Source organism: Lygodium microphyllum, chromosome 30 (genome assembly GCF_053477565.2).
Source record: "Lygodium microphyllum isolate KBCC chromosome 30, Lygodium_microphyllum_v1.1.10, whole genome shotgun sequence".
In the NCBI taxonomy this organism is placed as follows: domain Eukaryota; kingdom Viridiplantae; phylum Streptophyta; class Polypodiopsida; order Schizaeales; family Lygodiaceae; genus Lygodium; species Lygodium microphyllum.
In genome coordinates, this window is record NC_141164.1 from 25,401,951 (window position 1) to 25,407,958 (window position 6,008).

General features: G+C 42.8%; 1 pseudogene; it reads right to left on the minus strand.

Annotated features, from left to right (window-relative positions):
- Positions 1 to 3,319: 3,319 nt before the first annotated feature.
- On the minus strand, positions 3,320 to 5,593 carry LOC148009631 (purine permease 3 pseudogene; annotated as a pseudogene).
- Positions 5,594 to 6,008: the final 415 nt, after the last annotated feature.

The window sequence follows — 6,008 nt, forward strand, 5'->3', positions numbered from 1 at the left end:
TCTCCTTGAGTTGTGATGAATTCCCTTTCAGAGTTTTAAAAGGAAACTTGGCCCTTTCCACAGTGGATGTGGGCATCATTAGGTTTAAGCCAATCCATTCCAAGAAAACACTCATGGATACCTAGGTTCATAACCTTGAATCTGACCGAAGTTGACTTCCCTTATGTTAAAACTTGCTAAGCGTTTCCCACACTTCTTTACATGCCCAATTTAGCTTTTAGCCAAGTGACCAAATCACTTAACTTCTTTCTCAATACTCGCAGTCAAGACAATCATTGATAAAAAGTTTATTTCATTCATATGGGCATAGCCCTTTCGAAGTACAGGCATCTAACAAAACCTTTTTTGCATGGTGCCTAAAAGTTTGAGTGGTGCAAATCCTCTTGCAAGGAGCAATGTACAATGTCAGAGGAGATCCAAAAGATCTTACATCCTAAGAGGTGAGAAATATATGTTGGTAGTACAAGATCAAGAACAACAATTGAGAAGCTACAAGAAATATGGCAAGGTGATATTAATGATATTAAGGTAGGCTCACTTGTGTTGGAAACATCGGCTAAGGATAATGAGATGGGTTATCCATTTTGGATAGCAAAAGTTTTGGAAGTTAAGAAGGATGATACTTTAGGTAAGATATGCTACATAAAAGTACACTGGTTTTAAACAAAGCATAAGGATGCACTTGCGAGTAAATATATAGTAGCCATGAACTCTACAAGAAATCTTACAACAAAATAAAAGAGAAAATTCAAGCCAATGCATAAGCATATTGAAACTTGATGCGCTAGATATATTAGTATATGATTTTTTCCTTACAACAATTGGATGTCTCAAGAAGTCAAGCATTGCAATTGTTAAAGATAAATTTATTGGTTTTTAGAAAGATTATGATGATGATTTCAATCATGATGAGCTAAGGAAGATAAGATGTACTAGAAGTAGAGTTGAAAACTTGGAAAAGCAAGGTCTACATTTGGATAAAAGTAATGCTCTTATTGATAAAAGAGAAGATGATGTATCATCTAATTCAAAAGGTGATTGGACAGAAGTTAGTGATACTGATGGGGCAACACAAAAGGAAGATGAAGAAGATTGAATGCCTTATAACAATTAAATTTATCGATGTTTTCTAAACCTTTGTTGTTGAAATATCTATCATTTTTTCTATTAGTATAAATTTAATGTTTTAAATCTCACAAACATGTGTATATGGAGTCTTAACGGAATAGTAAGTTACATGATGGATAAAATTTGTGTACTTCTCTTCTTTCTTCCTATCACTTTTTTTCAGTCTCTCTCCTTATGTTAAGCCCTAAGGATGTAGTCCATGTATTTTTACAGTAGGATTTATATTGCTTTGGTTCATTACAACAACCTAGGTATTTGTAAAAACCTCATAATCCTTCTCTAACTTTACAAACTTTTTTATTAGCCCAAACCTAAGGAACATAGCAAAATGGAGCCAAGAAAAGCCTAACAGCTATTTGTTAATGCCAAATTAGGGCCACCATTCTATAACCAATAATTCCCTAAATTTTTTAAACTGGTATACAGTATGTTTATTTTCATGTTTCTATGCTTTTTTACCCATGTATGCATAGCATATACATAAATGTTTAAGTGATTGTGAGATCTATAGATGCAGGATGTTTATTAGGGCATGAAATGTTGTGCCCATATTATGTAAACTAACTGTGATTTTGGACTTGGATTTGTTGACAAGTTTAATCTCATTAATAAAATAATCAAAATTTTAAAGGGTTGGTTTGGCCTCACTTTTGGCCCTGATGTGTAATTAAAATATAAGATATCCTAAATCAAATTGATATTAGCCATGGCGTATTCGAATATAGTGACTCTTTTAACAACGCAACCATTATAACAACACTATATAACCACTGTAATCAACATCTATTGAACACAACTTAGAAAGTTTGAAATTATCTAAGCCTTAGTCATTAGGTAGTCATCAACTTGTCATTAATATATCCATAATCCTCAGAGTATGGTAGCACTATAGCTAAAAAAACATAGTGGTTCTTGTTAATTAATGAAATTGGTTAACAATGACCTAAATGACTTCAAAGGGTGTTGTTACTCTTTTGTAAATTTATGCATAATCCTAGAGAGAGAATGCAAGACCCATGCATAAAGTTTTGATGTGACATTGGGATTATGTAAGATAAGTGTCAATACATGATGTTACACTAGCTATGTTCTAAAGGGACTTTGGAAGGGGATCAATGCATTTGAAGAGAAAGGAAGAGGTGAAGAGAGCAAAGTAAGACAAGTCAATGTAGTTGGAAGGCCCTACCAAAAGTAGGCATGACTCATACTTCAACTGTCATTGACACACAAGAGGAGATAGTGCCGAGAGGATATAAAATAAAAGGTTGATGATGAAGACAAAGAGGAAGAATACTTATAACGTGTCAATGTCTCTAAGCCTAATAAGCTTTTTTGTTGGGAAGAGGAAAAAAATGTAAATAGTCTTTTCATACCTTTTCAAGTGGAATAGGTTGCAATTCAAGAAAAACAATAAACACCAAGAACTAGAATTCTTTTGGCCCTATCTTAGGCAAAGAATAGTAAATAACTAAAAAATCACATTATTTAGGGTACTTACCTTATGTTGGAATCATATATGACATTGAATGCAATGCATCTAATTCAATTCACATAGATTCTTAATTGAAGTGGTACATGGTGCTAGACATACCATACTATAACATGACGACCGTTTTGAGACTTTGAGAATCCACCCCCATTTACTTTAAGAACCTAAGGTTTAATATATAAAAATGAATTGCAAAACTGTCCAAAAAACCTTCAAAATTCAAAGGTGAAAAACTTTAAACAAGACAAAGTCTTCAATTATACAAAAATGGCAAATGCATGTAAGATTCAAAATTTCCCCAAAATTTGAGTTAAATGTTTTTATATTGGTCACCAAAATGATTTTCATCAGCACCAGAACCCCTTATAACACAGCATGCGACGTTTATTGTGATCAGCATCAACTTAGAACACCTTAGAAACCTTGAAACTCTCTAGACCTTGGACGGCATCGGCATCAGCACCACAACCCCTTATAACACAGCATGCGACGTTTATTGTGATCAGCATCAACTTAGAACACCTTAGAAACCTTGAAACTCTCTAGACCTTGGACGGCATCGGCATGTGGCATACTACAAATTATTCCAACACCGGCACCGATGTTTGATGACCTTAGTACTAAGTTTGCAGTTCAAGAAGGTCAGATAGCTAACAAGGATAGTATTTGCGTAGAAGTTATAACCACAAGAACATACCAAATCTGAAATCGATAACTAGTAGTAAAATATTTAAGCTATGAAAAACAATATTTTGAAACTGTTAATCACATTTTGGGTTGGGAACTAGTACCCACATTGGTGGTGAGAGCGCCATGGAGCCAGCTCGGGTAGGAGAATTAGTAGCAGCGCATTGTGTTCACTTATAAGAGAGGCGCGGGCCGTTTTACATGAGGGGAAGATTTGAAGTGCAATGATATAAGAGGGTGGGTGGATCAGAAAATTAGGCTACCAAAAAGGTGACGGATTACTCTCTTTTCGATTTGCCTAGCGGTATAGCTCGTGAGTTACAATCTCCTGAACTCTTGATTTAAGTATAGTGCATAAGATGGTTGATACGATGCATGGATGCGGCATATAATAACCCGTCTGTGAGAGCATAAAGAGAGCTGTGTAGTGTTACTCGTGGAGGGAATGATTAGTTTCGGCGGGCGTGCCGATGGAAGTGAAGTTAAGGTTCGGCGCCATGGTGGGAGTGAAGCTTCTCTGCAAGGTCGGGATGATCATGTGAAACGTGGAGATGATGGTGGTCAGAGTCGAGCTGCTTCTCGGGCTCGACGGCGTTCTGAGACTTGGACTCGAGGTAGCCGCCATAGATGTAGGAGATGAAGCCCCACATGGAGAGGAGCATGGCGATGCCCTTGAGGGCGGAGAAGCGATCATGGAGGAAGAGAACGGAGAGAAGGGAGAGGAGGGGCAGCATGGTGGTCATACAGACGCACGACAGCAGAGACGAGCCCAGGAAGATGATGCCCGCCCCGCCCACGAAGAACCACTGCCAACCCACGGCCGACCCCACCAGCGTGAGGGTATAGCCTGTGATGCCCCCCACGTCGAAGGCGACGCGTGCCTCGTGCTGAATGGCCGCGAAATCTCCTGTGGCCCACATCCCGCAAAGGGAGAAGCCCGTTGCGACGACTGAGATGGCGGTCTGGGATTCCACCACGACGGCGAAGTCGCGGCCGGAAGCTCGGCAGCCAATCAGCTTCTCGTAGATGAGCTCCATCAGGGGCAGCATGAGTGCGTAGAGGGCAGAGCCGGCAAGGGTGACGACGAAGCCGAGCGCGTATTCGCCACGTGTCGTGCCCTCGGGCCGGTCGGCGCCGGCGTAGACCCCGAGCAGGACGGCGCCCATGGTGATGGAGAAGATGGCATTGGTGGTGTACGGGGTGAGGCGTTGGCCCACCACCACCCGCGAGAAGAGCGCGTTGAAAGCCAGCTGGCTCGCGCACAGCAGCGTGTTCGTGGAGAGCGGGAGGTACGACAGCCCCCAGGAGAAGAGAAGATTGTCGAAGGCCGTCAGCAGGCCCATGCCCACGTATGCCCCCCCGAGCGACCACGTGAGCCGGGTCGGGCGCCGTCCCAGCCAATAGCAGAGCAGCAGTGGCGGCAGGTTGGCGGGCCATCCCGCGCTCTGTACACACGTGTACAGCCAACGCCGTGAGCCGCCGTGCATGAAGTAGAAGCGCCCCAGGATGGTCGCGATCGCCGACCCCGCCAGCAGCGTCAGCACACTCACCACCATCAGCAGCCAATACCGCAGCCCCTTCCCCAGCAACATCCGCTTCTTCATCATGATCGCATCGTAATCATACTCACCATAATCCCGATTCTGATTATGATTATGATTTACCTCTAATCCTCCTCCCGCCCCTCCGCCGGCGTTGCAGCTGCCGCTCCTGCTAATCATACTGTTACTGCCGCCCCCCGCCAGCTGCTCTATGCTTAGCACATGATTATGATTGTGATGAAGTACCCCCTGCTTCACCCCCCCTCCGGCCCCGGCCTCCGCCTCCGCCATCGACACCTTTATCGTGCCCCCCTGTACCACCGTGCTAAGCATCACAATTGCATTCGCCGACGATGAGGATAAGGACCTTGCTGTCGATAAGCCGCTTCCTGACAGGCCGCCGTGATTACTCTCCGCCATGATTGCTAGCTTTTCTTGCTTACTAGTATACTGTGTCAGACTGTATTCTCCCGCAAGAGCAGACCAATTAGAGAGAGTGTGTTTTTCTTTCACTTCAACTGGCCAACTGGATCAACTAACCAGACAGCAAGTAGACGAGTAAGAACATGGGAATGTTAACCTCAATTAAAAACTATTGCAGATGGTAAAGAGCATGATAGTTTGCGATAGAATAAGGATTTATAAGTAGATTAAAGCTTGAACCAAGCGGTGACTAGGAGACAATATGGGATGGAAGACGGATATATTAAGATATAAGATGCCCTGGGTCTTCTCTTGCTTATATAGGAAAAGTGGTGCAGGGCGGTGGTCAAACAGAGTCACAGAGAGACTGATCTGAGAGGGAGAGAGAGAGAGAGAGAGGGTGGGGGAGGGAGCGAGTGAGAGACCGAGTGGGACCCGAGCGAATCCGGAAACGAGATATAAAATTTACTTTTCTGTGTTACGTCAGTCCGTGGTGAAATGTCAAAGTGCAGGTGGAGATGGTGGAATAGATGCTATAATCTGTAGTGAACCAACTGTTACAGGGGAGCTAGCCCTAGGACCATCGATTCACGGCAAGATTAATGCCACATGTGCTCAGCACGCCCATCCAAGCTTGAGCTCACAAAGATCTTTTGTATAATTACAAAAGCACTGCCTAAGTCTCATACACCATGCTGCACTACATAACTCCCAGTACTACGAAGCTCATGTAGTGGGTC